At 34.0% G+C, this 25,374-nt stretch overlaps 1 long non-coding RNA gene across 1 annotated transcript in view; it reads left to right on the forward strand.

Annotated features, from left to right (window-relative positions):
• LOC106782865 (uncharacterized) overlaps nt 1-25,374 on the forward strand; it is a 189,409-nt gene that overhangs the window by 150,101 nt on the left and 13,934 nt on the right. Inside the window, exons 12-16 of the long non-coding RNA XR_011435471.1 lie at nt 15,931-16,033; nt 17,794-17,913; nt 18,264-18,416; nt 19,527-19,659; nt 24,989-25,098. This is a non-coding gene — a long non-coding RNA (uncharacterized lncRNA). The remainder of the gene's footprint in view (nt 1-15,930; nt 16,034-17,793; nt 17,914-18,263; nt 18,417-19,526; nt 19,660-24,988; nt 25,099-25,374) is intronic.

Here is a 25,374-nt window from a genome sequence, read left to right on the forward strand (position 1 = left end):
GTGTGTGTGTGTGCGGGCATACTGTCTAGCTTTGCCGGTATCCTGAACTTAGTTTGACTGTTGGATAATCTAACGTGGCAGATGTTGATAGATATACAAAGAAAACAGGGTGCAGGGCAAAGCAGTCAGAAGGAAATTACTATGGGATAATAAGTAAAACAGCCACAGTAGTTTTAGTGTTTGATGATAGTAACTTTCCAGCGGAAAAATGGTTAAGATTGAAATTTCAGCATTTCCGATACATACAAAGGCTAAAATGCTTTTTGGAAAAGATAAAAGGGATCTGAGAAGAGGATGTAGTCACGTTCAGTTCATATCTTGTGAATGAACAACAGTATGAAACCAAAATTTGTACAGCACTTGAAATGTAGGATGATAGAGAAATTGAGAGCGGAACAGTATGGAGACATTTTCCCTTAGGACTGATTTCAGTCTTACAATTTTCTTAAAAAGGAAGAACTTCAATTCTATGTCAAGAAATCCTTGCATATACCATTTTATATCATTATATGTGTTCATTCTTAAATTTATATACAGTGGTATATAGCATTTTACCTAGTGTTTAGGTTCAACTATTTTTTAAAAACTGTTTTGGAGAGAAAGAGTTCTTACTACTGATATAAACCATTCCTTTGACTATCCACAAACTTTCTAATAATTCTAACTCCAGATCAGGATTTATTTAGAAATATTTTTTATTCACATGGGCTTTTTATGTGAAGATTCTGAGATACTTTCTTGGTCTCTAAATTTAGGCTGCCTGAATTCCAATTCACTTTCTAGGTGTGTGACACTGTACAAATAACTTATGCTCCCTAATTTTCACTTTCCTAATAATTAAAGGACAAGTATCCAAAGTATCTAAAACCTTATATGTGTTTGTGAGGTGTGAATAAGATAATTGATATAAAGTGTTGGCCACAGTGACTGGCTAATAGCAAATTTTCAAAAGTGTCATTATTCTTATGACAATTATATGGTCTCATGCTAGTCATTCATATGTAAAATGAGTTTATATTTTTAATCTAAGTAAGAGACTATATATTAATGTGTTAACTAAAGTATTAAATACCAATCTAAGTTCCTGAAGGAAACTTTTCTGAGCTTTGTTCTTCCCACAATGTCTTGTACTCAAATGTTTACTTTATTGGGCATAATTGAACAAAGCTCCATTTCCAATGATTATGAAAAAAATTTCATATTTAAATATGTGGGTGTTTTTCTCAGAAAGCCAAATTTTGCTTTCCAAAAAATACTCTTCATATACTTGTTTAGATTTTTGCTTGCTTTAAATCTAAGTTCAATTGATCCTTTCAGAAACTTACAAATTCTATAAAGATTAGTTTTATTTTGACACAGATGCTATTCAATTTTTCACGCAAGGCAGAATTTTCTTCCATATTTTGAATGACATACAGCTGATTTTCGTGTTAATGTGGAGAATATAACAGAAAAACCTTGTGCTAATAGGCGGTGATCAGTAGGCTTATAGAGATTGTGTTTCAGTGTTTATCAAGACTTGTAATTACATTAAATATAATTCTGGCTTTTCTAAGCTTTTATAATATTGCTATTAAAAATTAAAACCATTTACAAACTTTTTTGGAAATGAAAGTAAAAATTTATTTGTAAACAAAATTCAAGGCACTTAAACTTACCAATAAAATAATCCAGATGAACTCTATGTTATGGGCTAAGTGTGAATGCCTCCTACTGAGATGTTTGTTGTTGATCTAATTATTATCTCTTTGTAGGTTTCCAGCTCTTTTTGATGTCTTTTCTATGTTTTTTGTATGTTGTGTCTTCAGGTGTGAATTACTTTTTCTTTTCTCTGGGTTAGTATTACAGGGCATTTTGAAACTGTGAATATGTGTCTTTGGTTAATTCTCAACCATAATGTCCTTCCTATTCTTTCTCCTTCTCAAACACCAAGTAGAATTTTATATTGGCCTCTCATATTTCTTTTTTTCTTCTTTTTTTTTTTGGTGAGGAAGAGTAGCCCTGAGATAACTTCTGTTGCCAAATCTTCCTCTTGTTGCTTGAGGAAGATCCTCGTTGAGCTTAAATTGGTGCCAATCCTCCTCTATTTTACGCGAAATGCTGCCACAGCATGGCTTGATGAGCAGTGCTAGGTACGCACCCAGGATCTGAAACCTGCAAACTCCAGTCTGCTGAAGTAGAGTGCACAAACTTAACCACTGTGCTACCAGGCTGGCCCCATCTCCTCTTATATTTCTTAATCTTATATATATAAATATATAAAAGTATGTATTTTTTATCTTTTTGTCTCTTTGTGCTGTTTTGGAAACTCTCTTCAGAAATATATTTCAGTTCACTAATTTCCTCTTCAACCAAGGATATTAAGCTATTTATGTTTTTATTAAAAATTTCAACAACTATATTGTTCATTTCTAGGTGTTCTTTTGGTTTATTATAAAATTTCATTGCCTCTTTCTTATTATCTTTAGTTCCTTGTTTATACTTCCGCAGTTTTTAATTTCTTTGAACATAACTAGCCAAACTTTTGAAAATGTTATTTTTCTGTAGATTTTACCCTCTGAAATCTTCTCTTCATATATTTTCAGCTGCTTATTATTTCTGCTGGTTGTAATTCTCTGTGTCTTGTGTCGTTTTTGTGTCCTTTGTGTTTTATGGCTTCTGATCGTGCACTGATCAATCATGTTCTTGAGCACTTTTTCTGAGGGAATTTTTTTAAAGCTGGAGCTAAATTTGTTTCTGCTGGGTACTTCATTTGTTTCTGCTGATTAGTTCGGGGTACTACCAATCTGGAATCACTTAGCTTAATTTACCACTTGAAGTACTTCAACTGCCTTGTTGTGATTCAGAGCTTCAGCCCATGCCAGAGTTAGCTTTGATTATGGGTTCCCAGGGGAATCCTCTCCCTTGATTCAGGACCACAGTTGAAAGAGGCACTTTGAAATACCATTGTTTGAGGATTTTTCTAAAAAAATATTTTTAACTATTCAACTCTACAATGAGATGGAGACCTTTGTCTTCCAACTTAATTCGAGTTTCTTATTATATTCACTGCATTGTGTAGGATCTGAGTTTTGTATTTGTCACCCTCTAGAATGCACAATGCAGAAGTTCAGTGTTTCAGGAATTTGGCAGAAACTGGCCCAGTGAAAGGTAACTTTGTGCTCCCTTATCTTATGAGATACCCACTTGGTATTTAGTTTGTAATTACAAATTATCTTTATTGTCAATTGGGAAAATATTTGAAAAAGAGTTTTTAAAGTGCTCCATCCTTTATGATAGTCTGAAAAAATTCTGAGAAACATGTAGTCAGTGTGTAAACTCACTCTACGTGATAAATGGTGAGTGCTCATTTTAAACCACCTGAAGTATAATCATTTAAATTAGTTTATTATGAATTTTGATTACCAAGGAAATAAAATGTGGAAGCTTTTCTACAAAATTTCTGTTTAATGCATAAATAATATCCAATGTTAAAGTTTTAATCTAAAATGATATGTTTAATTTTAAAAATAAAATATTGAAAAATATTTAATAGTTAAAGTTATAGTAGTAAATTTATAGAAATACTAGTTGGATCATATTTAAATAGTTTATTTGTAAAATTAAGAAAATAATAACAATTTATCCTTGTTTCTTCACATGGTCTTCCCTCTGTGTATGTCTGCATCCTAATCTCCTCTTCTTATAAGGACAGCAGCGGTATTAGATTAGGCCCACTCTAGTGACCTCATTTTAATTTAATTATCTCTTTATAGACCCTATTTCCAAATACAGTCACATTCTGAGGAACTAGGGGTTAGAACTTCAAAATGTGAATTTTGGGAGACATAATTCAGCCTATCACTAGACAGATAGACGGATAGTCTATAGTCTATAGTTTATCCATCTGTATCCATAGAATGCAATAAATAATATCTTAAAGTATTAAGATAAATGATTAAAACTTGGTACATGCAATCCCTTCTGAGAAGAAATGACTGATAATGTTTAAATGTTCTTCTAAGGAAGGCTTCACAGAGGAGGCAGATTTGCACTGGACATAAGAGATGAGAGTGGCTGTGATGGGGAGGGAGAGACGTCTGTGCTAGGAGAATCGCTCAAATGAGACACAGAAATGAGAAAACAGGAGTTGTATTCAGATGACAATGACAATGAATATTGTAATTTAGCCTATATAAAGGATTGGTTTGTGAAATGATTAGAGGGAAGGGCGATTTATTACCAATTAATGGAGAGCTTGGATTCAGAATAAGGAGTGTTTATGCTGTTCTGAAGGAAAATAATAGCCTTTGTAGTTATTTGTTTGTATGTTTGTTTTCAGCAGGTCTTACAGCATTCCCTTCTGCTCAAAGGGAGAACTGCCCAGTCTCCTTTCTAAGGCGAATCATGCCACCCGCACATTGTCAATCATATTGCTGCCCGTCACCTCTGAATAATTCTTTTTCTTGTTATCAGTTAACGCAGCATTTGTTATCTAACACAATTCCCAAAGGTAAGACTCCGGAAACGGCTTAGCAGGGTGGATTTGGCTTAGGATCTCTCAGGGCGCTGCAGTCGAGTTGTGAGCAGCAGCTGCAGTCATTGAAGCCTTGAATGGCACTGAGGAGCTGCCTCTGAGATGGATCACTCACGGGGCTGTTGGCTCAGTTCCTCACCGAGTGGACCTTTCCTCCTAACATGGCAGCCGGTCTCGCCCAGAATGAGTGATCCAAGAGAGAGTAAGCTGCAATTGCAATGTCTTTTATAGACTGGTCTTGGAATTGACATATCACTTACATCACATTCGATTTATTAGAAGCAATTTACTAAGTCCAGCTCACATTTAAGGGAAGGGAAGAGTCTTTTTTTTGTTTTTTTAAATGATGATAAAAAATGTATTTAATTCCTATTGAAAGTACAAACACTTATTCATTGATAGTTCATAGCTTTTTTTTAGCATTTATTTATTTATTTTATTGCAGTAACATTGGATTATAACATTATATGGCTTTAAGCCATATATCATAATATATTTCGAATTCTGTGTAGATTACATCATGTTCACCACCCAAAGACTAATTATAATCCATCACCACACATGTGAGCCTAATCACCCCTTTTACCCTACCTCCTCCCTCCTTCCCCTCTGGTAACTACCAATCCAATCTCTGTCGCCATGTGTGTGTTTGTCGTTGTGAATAATTCTGACGTTAGTTATATCTTCTGTCTCTGTATACTTCATTTTATCTCTTGTCGTTACTTCTTTTCTTTCTTGCTAAAATGCATCACTCAATCTCTTCAGGATAAAGTCATTTCTTTTGCTTTGCCCTCAATCTCTACAATTTTCCTTACTATGAACTTTCTCATGAATAAACCAAACATTTACTTTCCACTTTCTCTCCTTTCTTTCACTCCTCCTCCCCCTGCACCTGACTTCCTCTCCCACCACTCTATGAAAATCGGCCTCACCAAGGTGTCCAACTGTCAAATTCCATGACATCTTTTCAAACATCGTGTAGCTCAACCTACATTCATCACTCACCACTGCTGATGGGTATAAAGAAAGAAGTGGATTTTGAAAATACACATAGCTAAATTATCTTGATCAAATTCTATAACCTCTAACATTGTGAATACAGTAGTGGTATCTAAATAGGGCTATTGTGAGAATAAAATTAGGGTATTTTCAGGGTTTATTATAGTGTGTGAGTCAGAACACATGCTAAATAATCAGTAGCTAATATTATCTTAATAGACTTGTCACTCCCTACTGTCCCTAATTTGGATCTTAAAAGACCCAAAATGTGCTTTAATTTAGTCTCAGCTTACACATATAAGAGCTTCTCCTTACCCTATGCGTTAATGATTATGAATAACGTGGGTATAGGGCAAGATTTCCTCATAAAGTGATCCAGTGATATGAAATGCTGGGACAGGAAATTCCACCACATTAGCCACATTCCAAATTAGCTGGAAATTTGGTTGCAAGTTCTTGAGGCAAAATTGTGTTATTGTTCTTTATTATTATTATTAGTTTGTTTTCTTTTTTATCCCTTAGAGGAACTGCCATAATAAGTTGTGTGAGGGCTACCTGTGCTGGGTTCTGTGGGTGAGTTACAAGCCAGTCTCTTGAAATAGTGGTTCTCAAGGAGTCTTTCTTCCAGGCCACTGGCTCTGCCAGTCTGCAGGCAAGAACTCCTAAACATGGGGCCCCGCATCTAAACCTCAGTCATAGAACATTTCCATCTACCCCTTCTCTTTCTTTCTTGATAAGATCCTCTACCTATGCCTTCACTGAAGAGCTTCTCATTTAATTGTTTTCGTCCATACATTGGAGCCTGATTATACATTTGAAAGAGATGATAAGAAAGATTAAATTACCATAAGGTTTAGATGAAATTTCTTCCCCCAACCTCCTCTTAGCCTAATCTCATTTGACATTCATTTTAACTATTTCGGGTCCAGGGTTGCTAGTCTCCTCTTGGTCCCTGTGCTTACAATCTCACCTCCTTCCCAAGGGCAATTGTATGTACTGTTACTTAGATTTTAGTTATCTGACCTCTCTCATCATTCATATCTCAGCTCAATCTATACTTCCTTATCACTACACTCTCTCTCATAAAAGAAAGTTTTCTCATTTTATTTTCCATGTCCTTCTTTTCATGGAACTTACCATTGTCGCAATTTTATTCCTAATTCTGTGATTAGTATTCTCTAAGTTTCATAAAAACAGGGATTTTCTCTGTTTTACCTCTTTTTAGATGCAAAATCTTAGACATAGCCTGCCACAATAAAGTGATTCTGAATGAAAGAATGAGCCCCAGTCCTTAACAAGACAAGAATTCTTTATCCTACCGAAAAGAGAGTTTTTGTCTGTTGAAACACAATGGATGGTCTACCCTCCTAGAGAGCAGTTGAAATGATTTCATTCCTCCTTGTGTTATTTGGAAGGACCAAGTGCTCACTCTCATGGATGAATCAAATGTCTATTTCTAACATAGAAGCATTAGGTAAAATTTCACTCTCTCTCTCTCTCCCCCTCTCCCTCCTTTCCATAATTTGATATACAATTAAATAAAATAATCTGTCTTCCCATGGAAATTTATTTCTTTGGCATTTACTTTTGGTCCTCTTCCCACCTCACTAACTACTCAATACCAAACTTTTTAACACAATTATTAGGATTGCTCTTTTAAATGTTAATATAATCAGATCTTTCTCCTCAATCTTCACATGGTTTCGGTTATCTTTAATAATATCTATTCCTTTTTACATTAATGAATATTAACTTCTAAAAAAAGAAATATATGGTTAGAGAAAACACACATGCATGCACACACACATTGAATTCACTTATCAAGTAAAATATGTTGATAGAATTTTATTTTTTAGCGGAAAAGAAGGAATATCTATTTGTCTGGATGATATTTAGGAAGCTACTATTAATCAATAATTTTCCAGTGTCTTCTCTTAAGTAATTTTGGTCTCATTGGTATCACTAGAAGAATTTAAAATGGGCAAAGACAATCTGGCTTGACAGAATGGAAATTCCAGTATTGGCGTAGAGGGACTGGCTGTGTAGTAACGTAAGTCCAGTTCAATGAATATATTTTGATAAACATTTAAAAAGGTTTAGTGCTTGCAATTTCTCAACATAATAATCCATCTCTCATGACAAGCCATACTGTCATAGGTAAATATTTTTGACAATAAAACCTGCAGATATGACCTTAACTCTGAAGTAGTTGTATACTTAGGCATCTGGTAACCTTACGTAGTTTCTATAGGCTTTGGCAACTTGGGATCAATAACCTCCAACTATAAACTCCAGAAAATGTACTGAGATTTATCTATCCACTACTTACATGCTGGCAGTTAGATCACCGTCAGATTGATATGTGCTCTCCTCATGTCTAGCATCAATAGGTTATACAAAGATAAATATTTCATCAATGCCGTATTTCATTCCTAGAACATTTTAGAAAGAAAATGTTGTTGGAAAACATTCTTGCAAAATAGGAATACAGATGATAAGTAGATAAGTCTGTGAAAAATAGGAAAATGATAGGTCTCCTCTTAACCTCCTCTTCCATATTTCTCTATACTGCAGCTAAGATATCATTTTCAAAATTCAAATTTACCATGTCAACTCCTACTGTTGAAAAAAACAACAGACAAAACTGTCAATGTTTCCCTTTTCTCTTTGGATAAAACTTCCGTCTTTAACATGGTCAACACACCATTGTGTGGTCTAATCCCTACCTTTCTCTCCAGCTCTATCTCTCACTCCTCTCAACTTTGTAGTTGATATGAGTCCCAAAAGGCCTCTCCAAACACAGGTTCTTTGCATGTGCTCTCCTTCCTGTTTGTTTTATTTCTCACCCCATCCAACTAGTTAACCTGTATACATTTTTTATATTTCACTATTAGAGTGATTTCTCAGGGTAAGCTTAGGTGATACTTCTTTGTTTTATACTTTCAAAGTATCTTATTTATATCCTAGTTTGAATTTTGTTTGTGAATATGTTATTATTTTAGTGATCATTTAGTATGAATCTTTGGCACTAGAAATAATAATTACTGGAAAAAGAAAAGAGTCTGTATTTGCTCAAGGATGTATCCCCAGCACCAAGCAACTTGAACTGGTGGGTAAATGTTTGCTCAGTGAGTGAATGGGCTTGAGCATTAATTAATTTGAAAACATAGAGAAAGAAATATTGACCCAGGAAAGTTTCATGTAAGGCCTCTGTGTCTTATGCTGGAAGACCATAGATTGTTGTATTTTTTTAGCCCAAATAATCTTTGTACATGTTTTTGAATGAAAATATGATTCTGAATTCTGTGGCGGTAAAAATCTCATGTTTTTCTAGTGTGTGATATAGTAATATTAAGAAAAATAGTATCCATATGAGTCCTCCATTTAAAAATTCCTGAAAAAAGAGAGGTTTTGTATCTATGGTTCTTATACTTCTGCAATTTCAAGGTCAACTCTATCTGTTAAGTATATGACAAAATGCTAAGAAGCAACAGACTGGTTTTGTAGGTAATGGATAAAGTTGAAGTGACTCTGTCCTAAGAAATGCAATTATCTTATGTTAGAACATGTTCAGAAGCCCATGAGTGTAATAGAATTTCTTTTCCTGTCTCATCCTACTACAGAATATTCCTCAGCCAAATGAACTCAGCTTCTTATTTTTCGTGAGTCCCATTAGTACTGTTATAAAAGGTGCTACTTTTAGTCAAAATGTCAATACCTGGCAACTGTATTTGGTTAATTCTTTGACTTTACTTAGCTGCAGTGTCACCTCATAGCGACTAGTTCTTGAAGTGACATTAAAATCGATGTATTTCATAGAATTTAATAAGAATTGAAGATGTATCGAATGAGTTTGTTGAAACACACATAGCACCTATAAGGAATGGATATTTTGAAATAACTTAGTTTTTATAAAGAGGCATAATTTATCATTAAGTTGCCAACATGTTCTCTATTTTTCAAATCAAGGATGTTTGTCCTCTTCTTATATATGATATTATATAATGAAGATGAGAGGAATAATTGCTTAAAATTTATCATTTTGAAGACGTGTTTCAAAATATCTTTAAGTAAATCAAATGTGAGATCAAATTTCAACTTGTAACTACTTGCTGGATCAGATGTTACAGAGCAGCCAGGATAGTGTATAATAACAATTCAGAGTGATCTTAATACTAAATTCATAACTAGAAAACTTTTTGAAAATTGATTCATGCATGACTAATAGACAACACACCCCTAAAATGACTAAAAGCTTAATGAATTAAGGGAATTCAGTCAGGTCAGGAGCTCTTTGTGCCACAAGAGAAATATTGTATCAGAATATTAAACAATACATTTTTTTTCATTTTCTTTAAAGACATTAAAAATTCTAGAGGAATCTCTCAAAGAAGTCTGGAAATTAACAATGGAGATAAGTGGTTAGGCTCTCCTGCCCATCACCAATTGGCATTTAAGTGAACATATGTTCACACAAAGTTTTAAAAAGCCATCTAAATCTGGGAGATATAGTATGACTCTCATCGTTCCAGAAAATATCAAGGGTAAAGGTCCTGTAATGATTGGCTTTTATTCTTTATTCAAGTAAGTCCTTCTAGAGATGTACTCTTAGCATTTACCCTTTTCAAGTAAACAACAGGTAGCAGCACTCAATAATGAGACAGAAAAGTGGATTAATTTACATTAGACAAAATACCCATATATCTATACTGAGAAAAACTTTCAACGAGGATATTAGATGTCCAAGAGGAAGAGTTATAATAGATCTAAAAACCTAAATACCGGGCCTGGCCTGGTGGTGCAGCAGTTAAGTGTGCACGTCTGCTTTGATGACCCGGGGTTCGCCGATTCGGATCCCAGGTGTGGACACGGCACCGCTTGGCAAGCCATGCTGTGGCAGGCGTCCCACATATAAAATAGAGGAAGATGGGCATGGATGTTAGCTCAGGGCCAGTCTTCCTCAGCAAAAAGAGGAGGATTGGCAGCAGATGTTAGCTCAGAGCTAATCTTCCTCAAAAAAGAAACACCTAAATACCAAATTTATTACAAGCAAGCAAATTGGACCTTAGTTTCTAGTCAAAGATGATATAAGGAAAATACAAATGTAGCATTTGGTGTCCTGTTTCACAAAATTTAGGATGCTGAAAGAAAAGGTCATTCTCGTTTAGAACTCATATTTTCCTAACTTCACTAAATTTGGAAAATAGAAATAGTTTACTAGCCATCTCTACACACACACACACACACCATATTCACACGTAAATGCACTCTCAGTGAGGGATATCTAACCTCTTGTGCTTTCTAAACTTTTTTTTCCTGAAAATTTTGAGGAGTAAGTTAGGACTTGTAGATAAGAGCTAATAATATTGCTTTCTGCTCACAGGCATAAGAAGATTTATTGAATAATCAAATATTAAATATTTTCAACAAATATCATAATAATGAAGTGACATTTAATGAGTGTTTCCTAAAAGTTGGGTGCTAGTTGAGCACTTGATGCATTTATTTTGTTATAGCTCCTTTAATCTTGACAGTGTGTATGATAGGCATCATTATCTCCATTATAGAGATGAAGGAATTCAGCCTCAGGTAGGTCATGTAACTTTCCTAAAGTCACAGGACTCCGAAATGGTAGAACAGTTATTCAAATTCAGGTCCAATTTCAAAGTGCCAGTGGTCTTTCTCCAACAAACCCCACAGAGAGAAGCAGTTATCTTATTAATTATAATTAAGTTTAAAACAAATATGTACATCTTTATTAAACCTGCCTTCTTGCTGATTTGCCTATTTATCCTTCAGTTTATCCAATAAGTATTTATGGAGCCTATTCTCCAGAAATTTTAGAGTATGCAAGGGGAAGAAGTAAGAATGACTAAAGAATTACAATACAAGAAAATAAATGCTGAAATGCTGCAATATAGGTGTTTTGGAAGTTTTTAAATGGAATATTTAACTCAGTGGTAAGAATTAAGTCATGCATCTTGTACTGTGACAAGAATGTGTAACAAAAGATAATACACCTGTTATACTTGAAATGAGGGCACCTAGAAATGATTCCGGGTATAAAGGCAAGATGTCCAATATTGAAAAGCCTTAGAACTCAATCTAAGGAATTTGGAAATTATCCTAAAATTTATAGGGGTCAGGAGGATATTGGCTTTGAAGAATTTTAGACAAGGTGTATTCAGAAATAGCTCTTTACTTTTCAAATCCATCCCCAATACTGTGTGAAGACAGTCTCGGAAAAGCAACATTAAGTGTGAGTTTTTACCATCATGCACATGAAAATTAACTCAAAGTAAGTATAAAAGAGAGAAGAGACTGGAAAAGAGCAATATTTGTGTGATAGTATCAAAAGAAACCTGCTTAGGAGGGAAATGAGAGTAATGTTAAAGATAGAGCCTTAACTTTCCATTTCAGCTCAACCCATATATTATACATACCACAGTATATCTAATTAATTAGGCCATTAATTTGATAAGGATGGCTGACTACAATTTATTTAGAACAAACTAATAATGGTTTTGCTTATTAAGGATGGTTTAAATGTATGCAGAGACAAAGGAGCCCTTGAAAGAGATATGAGTTCAGAGCGATCAGGGTTCCTGGTGGGAAAATAACTGTAAATTAAAAAAAAAAAAAAAGCTTAAAAAGAAACGTAATTTGTTGGATAGGTAGCAGGTAGTTCATAGAATTTATAGGTGTGCCAGAAGTGGACACAGAAAATGGGCGGGGCCAAGGGTGGCTGGTCTCCAGAGAGCCTCTGGCAAAGTGAGTACTGCCAGGCTGCCCTTCCCACATACTTGCCCTACAAAAATTCAAGTGCAAAATAAGCCAGATTTTGAAGACTCAGGACGGAAAAAAGAATGTAAAAATATCACATTAATATTTAAATATTGATTACATGTTGAAATGATATTTTGAATCTGTTGGTTTAAATAATATGTCTTTTAAAATTAATTTTACCTCTTTTTTTTGTTTTTAATGAGCCTACTAGAAATTTTAAAATTAGACATGCAGCTTGCATTTATGTCTTGTGTTATATTTCTGTTGGATAGCACCATTCTCGAAGGCTAGATGGGGTCTTACATGTGAAGGTGTGTGCATGTGTGTGTTTGTGCATGTAGGAAGAAACAACAGGAATTAGGGCAAAACTGACAATAGCATTGAGCTATAGCATTGAATTACTGTATTTTCCCTCAAACCAAAATTCTGCTGTGGGAAGATGAAAAGAGGGATAAAATAGCATGGATGTTGGCAATAGCCCAGGCAATAGATCACCAAAAGTTATAGGAAAGAAGAATTGCAGAGAACACTCTTCCATTTGGAAGTGGTAAGAAGGACCACTAACAATATATGGCTCAGAAAAACTTTGGTGTTTGCCCTTTGAGTAATTCCTATATTTTCTTGACATATTTCTTCATCAAATTAGACTGAAAAACCAAACAAAATGCCTACAAAAACAATGCTAATGTGAGAAAAAGATAAAGCCAGGAGTCATTTAAATTCACACAGTATGGTAAGAAGAACATGGATTTATTTTTACTATCACATTGCACTTACATGAATGTGTGAAAAAGAATTCAGGACAGTGAATGTGAAAAAGAAAATTCTAATCCTGTTCCTTCTCATCAGCTTTGTAAAACACCAACTAACATACTTAGCAAAAGAAAATGTTTTAACTGTTGTGTGCAAGAAAATCTGATTTTTTTCAAGACATTCAGAACAGGAGCAAATGCTGACCTGCTGTTTCACACAATAGAATCTAGTTCTTCTTGTTATGCCCATTAAGCTAAGAATTGCTGAAGAAAGCAAACATCTTACAAGGGAGAAAGCCTATTTGAGCTTATAGTTTTGCCTTAGGCCGAAAAGGCAAGGAAAACCCTTTCTAAACTTTCTAACCATATGTGGTAGTCATTCTTGCTAAAAGGGAAAATCTTCCTCAAGCATTTCCCTATAAAGAAATGTCATTATCTCCAGTAGCTCTGTTGATTATTCTGCATACCAATCCATCAGCCGATTTTCTAGGAGCAGTTTCGGAGATGACTGTTAATGCCAGTAGCAATTATAAAGAAAATTGATCCTGTAAAAGCAACAGTTTGATATTCATTCCAACAAACGGCCTCTTCCACAAATAATACCAGAACCTTCCCATACTTAAAAGCTACAGCAGACATAAAACAAAATGATTGCCTTGGCCAGGTGATCGAATCCTCACAAGCATATAATGCAGGACTGACGTCTTAAAGAGAAATAATGAAAATCACTTAATAGACATAGGTACTCGTCAGTTTTAAAGATTAATAAGAAAAGAAAGCTCTCTGCTCTCCAAAATACTTTCATGGTAAATTTCAAAGCTGATGAAGATTAGATTTAATTTCTTGCTTCTAGTGTCATGACTGCCTGGTTTATATTTGTAACCACACATAAATGAAGGAAAAGCTAATTTCAGGTCTCTAAGTACTACAGTTTAAGTAGCAAGGCTGTAGATAGCACAAAAAGTGTAATTCCCTGTGGTGTAAATATTTGTTGAATTGATGCACCATCAGAGACAGCCAGTCAAAAGCAAGCTTCTTTTTCTTATTCTTATTTTCTTCTTCTTAGCTTTCTTATTCACTATCACAGGTGGAGTTGCACGAGTCTTTTTTCTTCTTCTTCCTTTCTATTTTTTTCCCAAGTTTTATTGAGATATAACTGACATATAAGATTGTCTTAGTGTAAGGTGTTTCTCTGGGGTAGAATATGGTAGATATGAATGCCTAAAGTCTCCAGATATAAAACTTGTAAATCCCAACACTTATCTGGATAGTCTGAGACAAGCTGCCCCAGAATATCTAAAGGTTTTAACAGCTTCAATGGCAAATGTAGATTTTTCTGAATTTAATAGTAGTTCTTTTAATTTGAGTTCATATGGCTAGTTCAACCAGTGCCCAATGGCTATGACTTTCATTATATTCCCATAGGAATCTAGGCTACCAACACTAAGCCATTTTTTACACATAGTTTGCATGTAAAAGCAAGCCCACTAGGCCAGAGCAAGTAATGAGGCTTTGCACAGACAAATAATAATGATTAATTGTTACTAAATTCGCACAGTTGCCTACACATGCTGGCACTCTGCTAGATCCTTTGGTATAACTCATCTCATCTTTAAAGAAAAGAGAGCTCTCCCATTTCCCATATTTACAGATGATCAAACTGAGGTCCAATTTGAAACATCTATCTGACTTTGTATAGATGTTCTTTTCGTTTCACTACTGTGTGTCTCATTATAGGCACTTGATAAGAAATTGATGAGAGGGAAATTAATAAATGAATGAAGGAATGGGTGTAGAAATTCACTAGGGTATATATTATTCAATTTTTACATGTTTCTGGCAGTTTAAAAAATACGTGTCAAATACTGCTGTTAAAATAATTTGCATCAGATTATATATAATATCAACTCTATATGTTATAACATTCAGTAGCTTTAACTAAACCAATTATACTATTTTTAGAAAATATCTATTCCAATGATTTTAGAAAATAGAATATTAACCTTCTCGAATAAGTTAAATATAAGGGTTTAAACATTCTCTGTATGTGCTGAGAAATAACAAGAATGTAAGTAGGAAAAGAAAAGATTTTTTTTTTCTGAATTCATGCCCTAACTTATCATGAGCCATGGTAAACAATTTTTTTTTTTTTGCATCACAAGGTTATCTTTTCTAACATAAATATACATTATGAATATAGCAACAAATATTTTAGATTCCATTAAAGTTTTACTAATTATCTGTTATGTGTGAATTTTAAAGTATATTTTATTGGAAATATTTGCATTTGAAGTCATAGTTATAAAATACTTAATTACTGACACATGTCTAAATACTTAAGGCAAGAAAAAAATAGCATTCTTTTTTTAATACACTCTAAAATTTCCTCTTATATTTGAGGATAAATCTAATTTATTGAGTTCTAATGAACATATTGTTTTTTAAACTTTCGTATAAATTCTGTCAATTTTAAGCATAAACTAACCTTCTAATGTTGACAGTCAGTTGCATACTGATTTTCCAATCATTTAGTAAGACGAAAGCAGTTAAAAGTTGAAATACACTAAACACAGCTGTGGTCTCGTGGAATGGGAATTACAGATTGATAATAACCCTAGGGAATTACAGATTGATAATAACCCTAGTATATTATCTTAAATCTTACTTCGTTTGGGTTTGGAGAATATAATCTCACTTATGCTATGTCCAAATTTATGTAAAATGAGCTGTCTTTTTACTAGTAAAATACTTAGTGCTCTTCAGGACAATTAGTTTAAAATTGAATGACTAAATTAATCAATGTTATAATCTAATATGTTGTGAGCTATAATTTTCCTGACTTGAAAGAGTCTTTACTGATCTTTATTGTGTGTTTAGGTCTTCTGAGCACTTCCTGGAGTTGTTATGTGTGTGAGTCAGGATATCAGCAAACGTATTTGGAGGAGGTTAACAATTTGTTCTAATAAATTCATCAATTAAGGTATTATTTATATTGTCACTTTTTGTTATAGGACATTTCATCATCTTCATTACTAAATAAATTATAGTTCAAATTTTAGCAGAGGCATTTGAATTTAATAATGTAAGAAAGTTAATTCAGTTACCTTATAATTTATAGTGTTAAGGTTAAAACAACCTATGAAAGAATGAACAGAATTTGCTTTTTTCTGACTTCAGTATTTACCACTATTTGGTTTTATGCTATAATGATTATATACCTAAGACTTCTAATTTTTATTAAATTTCTTAATCAGCTTGTTGTTGAGGAAAACCTTTTCTACACTTTTTCCAGTTTCCTCCATATTTCCAAAATATCCATTTTAATTACTGAATAAAGAGATTTGTTGCAATGAGTTTAACCATTCTTTGGGCAAGGTTTTGTAACCCTGTAACTTTATTTTAAGTAGAGATTTCCTTCATTTGCAAAAGCACATCGAGAGCATATGTAAAATGTAAATCTGCCTCTTTACTCGTCTGCCCACATTTGAACTCTACACAGTAAATGATGGAAAATATAATGAAAAAAATGAGTAATTTTTGAGACGCAATTATTGATGTTTTTGTTATAAAATACAAACTTGGCTTCAAAAGTGATATGAAATAATAGGAGAAAAAAACAAATGTAAGATTTTTAAAAGGAGACAGATTTCCAAAAGACCTGAGAGAACAGATGTGCCATCAGCATCACTCCGTGTGTATCAATGCTCAAGAGGGACAGGCGGTAGGTTTCTCCCCTCCCTGTAGCTCTTGTGAGAACAAATCTCTTCATACAGCCTACAGAGATTTGGGAAGTTAGTAACCCATGCAAAGCCCTTTTGGGGAAAATGGAGAGCAGAATAGTAATGGAGGAAGTAATAGTACCTGGGTAACAACTATGATCTCTGCTTAAAAGGATAAATGCATTCTATCAAAGAATTGTGTACATTTGATCAATGACCTCTTTATGTGTACATGCAGATGAGCATAATGCTGGGGTTTTTTGAGAACTATTGCCAAAATAATGCTGCATAATAGTTAATACCAAATTTGTGTTGCTTTTTATTCACTGGGTAGGTCATGACTTGGCAGGGCCCAGTTTAAAGATCTGCTGGGCTTGACTGAGGCTTTGCATTCAATTCTTGTCTGCTCATTCTCTTGAAGCAGTGGCTATCTGGAGCGTGTTCTTCTCAAAGTGAAGGGCAAAAAGGAAAGAGTCAAAGCCAAACAATATGAGCACACTTAACATCTCTTCTCTGGTCATGTCGGCTAATATTCCATTGGTCAAAGCAAGTCACAGGACCATGTCCAAACATAATGGAACAGCTGAGTCTACTCCTCTGACAGAGAGGTGGGCATAGCAAAGATGGAGAGCAAAGGAATAATTTGGAAGCAAACAATACAACTCTAACCTCTTGGTCACAATTATTAATTTCCCTTCTATTGGCAAAATACATTTATTTCTTTCCCGAATTACCAGAAAATCTTATATCATCATGAAAATACCCACTTATGGGGCTATTGTAAGGATGAGTGAGACTAAATAGACAGCACCCACACAAATCCTCGGACATAGGAGTTATATTCTGTAGCCATTAATATTAGCCATGATAATGATAAATGTGATATTTAATTTTATAGTAATGTTAATATAGTTAAACGCCTTTCTATTTTTATCTGAAACATTATCACTATATTATATTACAGAATATTTTATTTCAATATTTCAGTATTCCAATAACATGCTTATTTGTTCTTTATAAGCCCAGTAACTCCTGAATGAGGGAGAAAAGAGAATTGAATCAAGTGAGTTAGACAGATGCCTTAAAACTTAACTTTCAAATGGAATTGATTCCTATGGAATGCAAAATCCCTGCAAACACAGTAAGTGAAATTTAGCTGTAAAATGCATCTTATGTGATGTACTCCAAAGAGATAATACACACACAAATATACCTAGCAAATAGAAATTTACATGTATGTAAGTTCAAAGGTAATCTACTCTGTGAATTAACATGATAGAACTATTGAGAATGAATAAGGAATGCATGAAACATTTAATAGCAAACGATTGTTAATATTGCCCAGTTTTTAAAAACTGATGTAGTTTTCACATCCCATGCAATAATTGAAAATGCTATTTGATCCTTTGGTTGTACCATAATCAGCTAGCTTTCAAGTGATTAAAATTATTCCTGTCTTTTTCCTTCTTTCTTTTCTTTTCTTCTTTCCAGCTGCCAGATGGAGATGTGTGTGTTGGCCTCCACCACATCATCAACATCTCTGCTCAAATTCTAGTGAGCTCTGAGTGCTCCATTACCCATTGCATTCTGCCCCATTTGATCCAGGCGCGTTTGCCACTTTGATGCCTTCACAGTACAAACAAGGTGCACTAATCAAAGCTTCCCTGTTCCATCCTGCAGGAACCTCTCATCACTGCCGTGGTTTCAAATCTGGTGCACAACATTACCACTTCATTTTGTTCCCTTTGATCCTATCAGCCTGACACTTTGATCCAGGCATTGCGCTAACTGGACTCATCAAAGCTTTTACACTTTTGTTTTTGACAGGCAGTGACAAAGATTCCAGCAGGACTAAAGGGCTTTACTTTTCCTGTTTCTGCTGAATTTTCAGTATCAATTATTTGCTACTTAATTCTCATTCTAGAACATGTTCATTAATTTTATCGGTGTTGTATTTTAAAATGTACATTTGTTTTTGACGAAGGCTTGCCCAAAGCAATTAAATATATCCATATCAGCGTTGTATATCCATAATTGTTTAATGCACCACAGGTGTTTAATCCATGAATCTTAAATCAATGAAGCTTAATGGAAACAATGTGTAAAGCAGCAGTACTAACATGAACTAGAAAATTTTAGAGCTCCATCTTGGGAAAATATGTTTCATCTAATGACCTTTATCAGAAAATACTTTTTGTCTTACCGTGATATAATTAGAAAGACTTCTGCATGTGTTTTAAATAAAGGACTGACTGTCCCAGTAAGAATGGAAAAATTCCTCATAGTTAGAAGACTAGAAGATGGGCTTGCTCCAATTTCCTTGCTTACACTTATTTATTTCAGTCCTGGAAATCTTGGTGTATATATTTTCCTGCATAACTTTTGATGAGCTATGTAAAATTATATTCATCCAATAATCTATTCAACTTATAAAATACAGTGAAAATAAAAGCTCTAGGAGTCACATAAGATCACCAAGGATTCTGTTCTTCTTAAGTCTGTTATTTCCTAAATACCAATAACATAAATTCCCCAACTCTGAAAGAATTATCAGGGGAGATTTTTGTTCCAATGGATAGGTTTCTGGGGCCTCAAGATGGACAGGGTTTCTTGGAAGGATGCCATGTTAGGCTGTGTATAAGAGGAAGAAAGAATATCATCAGTGAATCTGCCACTGATAAATTTGCTCTAAATCATTATTTTCTGTATGAGTGGTAAAAATGGACAATGATGTCATTGTTTTTACTCTTTCAGGCTCGAAGGATGTGAGACACAAAATGATCAGAAGGTAAACTATTACCAAGATGCATCACCATGTATACACTAACGATCTCTTGAGAGTTTTAGACAATAAATAGAAGAAACCACTAAACAAGTAGAAGCTTAGGTAAGTTTACATTCTTCATTCAAAGAAGTAGAACTATCTGCGACAAAACTTATAATTCACTCAGTGAAATATGCTGAGTGAAATATACTAGCCTATTTATAACTCTGTGCCTCCTGGTGGTTTAGCACATAACCTCACAAATGCGGTTTACTGCTGACCCTGTGGGAACTTCATGCTTCTTAATAGGCAGCAGACAAGGCCTACTAGTGATAAATTGTTCATAATTTACTAATATGATCTTTTCTCATCGAACTAAAATAGATCAAAGAAGATATGATTAGTCTCTGTCTTTAGTAATATACATCCTTAGATGAAGAGAAAAAGGGAGAAATATATGTATTAGTGAATGAGGTGGAGAATGTCTAGAATATCCGGGATGAATATTAAGTAGTAAACTTAAGCAAGACCTCAAAGTTCACCTAGGGCATGTTGGCACACTTATCTGAAGGGAAGAGGAAGAAGAGCTGAAACAAACAGTGTCTAATGGTCTCTCTACTGTCTGAGACAGGTATAGTCTAAGTTTCTTGACAATGACAGCCGTAAAATGAAAGAACGTGCTTGTTTTTAGAGCTTTTAGAGTCTTGGCCTCCAAGGATAAATAAAAGGCTAAGTTTCCGAGGGATGATTTTTCTGCCTCACATAATTTTCTTTTGGCATTTTCTTCCTTGCTATAACTCTGGTGGGACTGGCAGTTAAGTGGTTACAACTCTTTCTACAGGGTTACTTGAACCAAGCCAGCCCTCTGGGTACAGTGGTTGCTTCGTTGGGCATATTCCCACACAGGGTCAGATTTCTATTTGGGGGAATAAAATGGACGGCAAGAGGGACTCCATTTTTCTTTGATCAGGAGATATAAAAACTATGTAACCCTGGTGTGTATGTTGAGGGGGGGTATTGTGTGTATGTGTGTGGTGGGGGAATATATGCAGATAGCCTGCTAGAGAACCAAGCCTACATATTACAAAATAGAGCTAAAACATGGCAGAGCATGAGAGCAATAATAATGGGTGCCATCCACTAAGCTGGACCCTGCTGTATCCAAAGCCAGCCTAAACCTGTACGCCTTAACTACACAAGCCCATTCTGTTTTTGCTTGAAGATGATTTGATTTGAGTTTGATTCACTCACAATTGAAAGTTTTTGTTTACTAAGTGCTGAATTTACTGGAATATTTGTTGGAGCTCATTTGCAATATTTCAGTTTTGTGTAATACTTTCAGCATGATATAGTATTCTTAAAAAGGATATTGTCAGGTTGTTTTTCAACATGATGAGACAAATAGGGCACAAATAACAAACATCCAAAGTAGAAGCTTTAGAATTAGAGCCATAATACAATTGAATTAATATACCTATTAAGTAATGTCTTTAAAAAGTAAAACTCCTTTTTTCTTCCATGTGTCTAGAGAATCAAAGATTAAAGATAAAATTCACTTTGGTATAACAGACTGAAAGATGCTAGTCATGAAGTTCTAAAGATAAATTAGATTTGCCATCCGCTTCTTGGAAAATTATGCTTCAATCATTCAAGGTGTTATTTTCTTCTTATTCTTTATAAGAATATAAGTTACTTTGATTCACAAGAAACATGTTTGGGGCCAGCTGGTGGCATAGCGGTTAAGTTCACACACTTTGCTTCAGCGGCCTGGGGCTCGCAGATTCGGATCCCGGGTGTGGACCTAGCGCTGCTCTTCAAGCCATGCTGTAACAGCCACATAAACAGGAAGCACACATAAAACTGGAAGATTGGCATGGATGTTAGCTCAGGGCCAATCTTCCTCACAAACAAAACAAACCCCAAACAAACAAAAATAAGCAACACATGTTTTATTTTTAAAATCTGGAAATTACCAAAAGGATGCAAATAAGATAATGAAAAGCATCCAAATCCACCACTTAGAAACTGTGCTCTTTATGGCTTAATTCTTATTTCTTTGAACATATGAATACATTTCTCTTCTTTGTATAGACTACAGTTATTTTCTGTGTAGGAAGGGTTAACTATCTGTAATAGATAATAATGTAATATGTGGAAAACATCACATCAAATAAGTAGATAATGTTTAAGAACACAATTTTCAAATGTGACAATTGAAAATAGTGTTCCCTTGCTATTGTAATTTGCGTTTCTTGTTAGGCCATATTGATATTTATTCAGTTTTCATTAAAATGTGATTTTTTTCTCCCTTTCTTTTAGTTTTATTTCTTATAATTGATAATATTTGATGGGAGGGGTTTGAATTTCATTATCTTTCTCAAATTTTCCCCCTTAGAATATTGCGAAATTTTTCATTTGCATCTAAAAATCTCTTCAATTCAGATATATTCTCCTCCATCATATGCAACACCAGAACATGATCTAACAGATAGTACACAAAATGGCACTTACAACATGCCTGGCCTTTGACAGGTGCTCAATATATATGTATAAATAAATGAAAAAAATGAGTGAATGAATGGGAGGGATATTTACAAGTAAAGAAGCAAAAGTGAGGAGACAAAAACAAAGATCATATCTGCAATACATCTTTAAACCAAATTGGTCATAATTCTGTTAATTCAAGAACCATTGGAAAAGGCAGTCTAGAAAAGAAAGTTCACTATATATTAATTATGAAATGACTCTTAGAAACTGGTACTGAAAGTGGAGTCATGAACATAAAACCACTCTCAAGATTCAGATATGAAAATGAGTGTTGGCCATCAGAAGACAAGAATTGTCAATTTACTCTCTGCCAATCTGAAAACAAATAAATTAATTGACAAATAACAACAACAAAGTCTGGATCAAACTTGCTTTCTTTAGGGTCACGAGATTTATAATAACTACAATAGCTGACGTTTACAGGCGTGCTTACTTTGTGCCATGCGTCTTTCTAAGTGTGTTCGACATAAGTCATGTTCTATCGCATCTTTAGTCATCATAATCTTTTCCTATGTGATCTATCTACAATCTTATCTCATTATGCCATCTTTTCTCACTCTATTATTTTCTTTTCCTTTGTTTTATTGTTTGATAAATGCTGTATCTCCTTGCCTTTAGAAGTTTCCAGTTTTCTGAAGATTTTGTGGCTGATATAATAGATAATTTCAGAGTTATATTCTCCTTTCTTCTTCTGAAACTTCAAAATAAGATTTCCCCACTCTTCAAATTATTTCAAAAGACTTATTTGAGGCCTATAGAATAGTATGGGATTTGGAGGCAGACTATGTGATTTAGAATTCTGTCTTTTATTTCATACCTGTGTGAACTTTGACAACTTACATAGCTTCTCTGTGCTTTAACTTTCTCATTTATTAATTAGTGCCTTCTTTGTAATGTCTTAAAGAAAAATAAAATAGCAATATACTACAACAGTTCTGCTCCTCATTACTTCAATACCAGTTATTTTGAACTATCTTGTCTCTGAATGCAAACTGAGAACTAATAGATTGGTGAGAGGAGCAAGGGTATGCTGTTGCCTCAAGATTGATCCTCGTGAGGTGTTTAGAAAAATGCCCAATCCATAACCTAGTGTTTTAGGTTTTTTTTTTTTTGGTGAGGAAGATTGTCACTGAGCTAACATCGGTGCCAATCTTCCTCTATTTTGTATGTGGGATGCCACCATAGCATGGCTTGATTAGCATTGTGTAGGTCTGTGCCCAGGATCCAAACCCATGAACCCCAGGCTGCAGAAGCAGAGCCCACAAACGTAACCACAATGCCACCGGGCCAGCTCCGGAACCTAGTTTATATTTTATAATGTTAGACTTGACTATTTCACATGGTAAAGCATTTAAAAATGTTCTTGATTCTGATATATTTGCCTCATTGTTATAGACATTTCCTATCAAACTATAGTATTAGATCACCCTGTAATATTAGGTTCATGGTGGTAAGTATAGCAGTCATTTTCCCACGTTTTCATGTAAAGAAATAGCGTAGAATTTGGGAACGCACCCAATATTAAACCCTAAACATCAACTTTACATTTTTTACATATATTTAAAGAAAATGTTATAGACTCCTTTAGAAGTTTGTTAATATAATAAAGCATTTCTCTTGTGTATATTTCATATATATATTTACTTAACTCATTTTGTAATCTTTTAGCACCCACCTACTTGATTATATATGTATCAATTGGCTGTTTTGTTGTTTTTTTCCCCATATGAATGAAAAAGAGTGAAGAACAGCAAAAGAAGTATAATGACCAATAAACAAATTTAAAAAAATAAAGACTAGTGAATAAGAAAATGATGTGTTTATGGAGTTAAAAAGATGACTCTCTTTTAACACCATTCTCCAGCCAGTTGAACATACTCAGTCAGATCAAAACGTTTATAATGAGCCGTGGTGTGCAAAGATCTGAGTAAGACACTTACAAATAGTAATTTGTTAGGTTCTCAGAAGACACACAAACACTTTTCATCTAAATCTTGATGTAGATATACTTTTGTCTTTTTTTCTGGATTCATTTTTATTTTAATATTTATAAAGCATTATAATGGAATTAAATACCTCTCACATATATTTGAAAAAGCAATTGATGATTACCTCTTCCTCTACTATGTTTCATTCAAAAGCATATTGGCAGAGCCACTTCTTTCATAATTTACCTATGATTTCACTTAGAACTTAAACAGAAATCTGAATAAATGCCAGCGATATGAAGAACTATTTTAAAGAAAATAGTCAATGTAGATATTTGAAAGCCTGTCTGTATTTTTAAAACTAGGCTCCAAATGTTTTTCAGCTGAAAAGATGAAAAATAATTTTATACTTTGCTATGCCATTAATATTTTGGAATAAAGTGATAAATGGACTCATGTAAAATTCTTTGACTACTTGTTTTTATGTGGACTCTTTTACTAATAATTTGGGCAAAACTATTTTAGTCAAATAAATTGATTTTGAAATTTTCCTAAGTAATTGCAAGCATTGTTGCCATAATTCCTGGGTTAGCATTTTAATTGCAGTGGAGCAGTTCCTGGACCTCAGCTTTACGCACACAAACACACACAGTTTAGTTGGTGGCAGCGAGCATTTTGACATGGCTTTCAGAGGGATAAACTGAAACCCTCCAAAATTGCATCTTTCCTCTCTCTCTGGTTCTGTATTTCTTGCATTTGTGATATCAACATGATGTGAATACCAGTATTTTTCCTTTTCAACAAAGCATAAATTTAGATCCCTCCGGATCCTGTAAAGAGTAGAGAATGATCTTCTTTGAAGTAATGAGTTCACAAAAAAAACTCAAAAATAGTTTCAAAGATACTATGTGACATATCTCATATGGTGAAGAATGCCTTCAATAAAATCTCAGTTTCGGGTTTCTTTTTGTTTTCAGAGAGAGTGGAGATATTACTCATTTCAAAGCAATGATTAAGAAGTGGATGCTTTTTACTAGAAAATGCTTTTTTGGAGCCTGACAACAAATAATTTTTGAATAAAAATGAGGTAAATGTTTTCAAGACTTCATAAATTTAAAAACTCATTTAAAAGTTTATAAAATTTTTTGTTGTGAAATGCACATACTAATATATATGCATATAGTTTATTGAACAATAATAAAATATACCCTTCCACACATTATTAGACTAAGAGATAAAATATTACCAGTATTTTAGGAGCTCCAAGAGTGCACTTCAACACAAATCTTTCTCTTAAACCCTGAAATTTGTGTTATTCTGTTGTTGTTACTAATAATTCTTACCTACTTGTGTCCATGACTAT

The sequence above is a fragment of the Equus caballus genome, chromosome 2 (assembly GCF_041296265.1).
Source record: "Equus caballus isolate H_3958 breed thoroughbred chromosome 2, TB-T2T, whole genome shotgun sequence".
Taxonomy (NCBI): domain Eukaryota; kingdom Metazoa; phylum Chordata; class Mammalia; order Perissodactyla; family Equidae; genus Equus; species Equus caballus.